The sequence below is a fragment of the Sceloporus undulatus genome, unplaced genomic scaffold, assembly GCF_019175285.1.
Source record: "Sceloporus undulatus isolate JIND9_A2432 ecotype Alabama unplaced genomic scaffold, SceUnd_v1.1 scaffold_19811, whole genome shotgun sequence".
Classification (NCBI taxonomy): domain Eukaryota; kingdom Metazoa; phylum Chordata; class Lepidosauria; order Squamata; family Phrynosomatidae; genus Sceloporus; species Sceloporus undulatus.
In genome coordinates, this window is record NW_024822726.1 from 30 (window position 1) to 1,738 (window position 1,709).

A 1,709-nucleotide genomic window follows, 5' to 3' on the forward strand; every position below is an offset into this window, starting at 1 on the left:
AAATAATGAAAATAATAATATAATTTATAGTAAACTATATAATACAAAACTTTAAAAACATATTCTGGCTTTCTGCATACTCAGTGTGCTACAGTTTTCTCCCAGCAGGTTGTTATGTCTAATGAAAAAGAAGGTTCAAGCTTGTGTTGCTCTAAATAATTCATTAATTTAATGCATTGTAAACTCTCCTTAATTTGCAGTGACTTGTAACATACTGAGTTCACAGTTTCAAAAAATATGTGTACAGCATGAACTCTTGCAACCAGAAAAATAAATAATAGATTTCTGCTGAAATGTATTCTTTGGTTTTAATGCAGATTCAGAAACAATTCGGCTTCCGTATGAAGAAGGAGAATTGCTTGAATATTTGGATGCCGAAGAACTTCCGCCTATTTTAGTTGACCTTCTGGAAAAATCCCAGGTTTGGAAGGCTTTGCAAGGATGTTCTTGATTATTCTTTTGGTTTTACATTCCAGATGGTACTAGTTCTTACAGTGTGGCTGTTTGTACTGACTTGCCATTCCACCACCCTGGAATGCAATTTAGGGAATTATGGAAATTCACATTTTTAAAATGTTCCCTAACAATTGAGCAATGTTATTGGAGTTGTTGGTATATGTGTATTAAGTTGCTATGATTCTGACCCAAAACACACGGGCCAAATAAAGCGGCTTTCGGCCACTTTGGGGGTGTGGTGTTCAGATACATGCCCCCAAAGTAGCCAGAAGCTGCTCCGAGGCCACACTAAGGTGGCGAGACCCAGAACTTTTAGGTAAATCTTCTGCCAATAGCCGCTACCAGTAGCCACTTGAGACTGTGGTTGTCCTGGTCCTAGTGCGATCGGGGCCATAGTGGCCAGAGGCCACTCCTGAGCTGTGTGCTTTGGCCTTGTGTTAACATATGGTGGTATAAATGGAAATGAATTTTAATTAAATGAAAAATGAAATAAATAAATAAGTGAAATGAAATCTAGGTGATGGGAATGCAAAAAACAAAAAAGAGATGAGTAGCTAGCTCTAAGGCTGCAATCCTGTACCCTGTTACCTGATAGCATGCCTCATTGAATACAGTGAGCTTTACTTTGCAGTAAAAATACAAAAGATTGTGTGGTTCTGCTGTTTATATGTTTAAAAGTTTAAATCAGGATTTAACACAAGCCATAGCTTAGCCTAGCATATGAATTGAGTTTTGGTGTCTGAGTTTTAAAAGCAAACAAGTTGGCTTTGAAAAATGGGAGAAAGCATCAATTTCTGTATCAGTTCTTGATCATTCCTGTTTGTGAAGTATAGGATATGCTCACAGAAATAAAGAGTTTAGGTCTTGGAATTATAAATTCTTAACATATTTTGTTTGTGTGTGTAAACATATATATATATATATATATATATATATATATATATATATATATATATATATGTGATTCTCTTTTAAACAGATCAACATTTTTCATTGTGGATGTGTCATAACAGAAATACGTGACTATAGACAGTCTGGTAATCTGAAATCTCCAGCATACCAAAGCAAGCACATTCTTTTACGCCCAACCATGCAAGTATGTTCTTTATATTTTAGGATTCGCATTGCTCTGACTTTAAAAAAAAACAGTCTTGAAGCAACATATTTAGGCATTCAGACATTCTTTATTTCATGACTATTTTTTTCTTTTCTTTTTCCAGACTTTGGTTTGTGATGTTCATTCCATTACAAGT

At 35.0% G+C, this 1,709-nt stretch overlaps 1 long non-coding RNA gene across 1 annotated transcript; it reads left to right on the forward strand.

The window, feature by feature from the left end:
• The first annotated feature begins 291 nt into the window (after nt 1–291).
• Nucleotides 292–1,709, forward strand: LOC121918613. Its single transcript, XR_006101271.1, has 3 exons — nt 292–421; nt 1,436–1,552; nt 1,677–1,709. It is a non-coding gene; the product is annotated as an uncharacterized LOC121918613 (long non-coding RNA).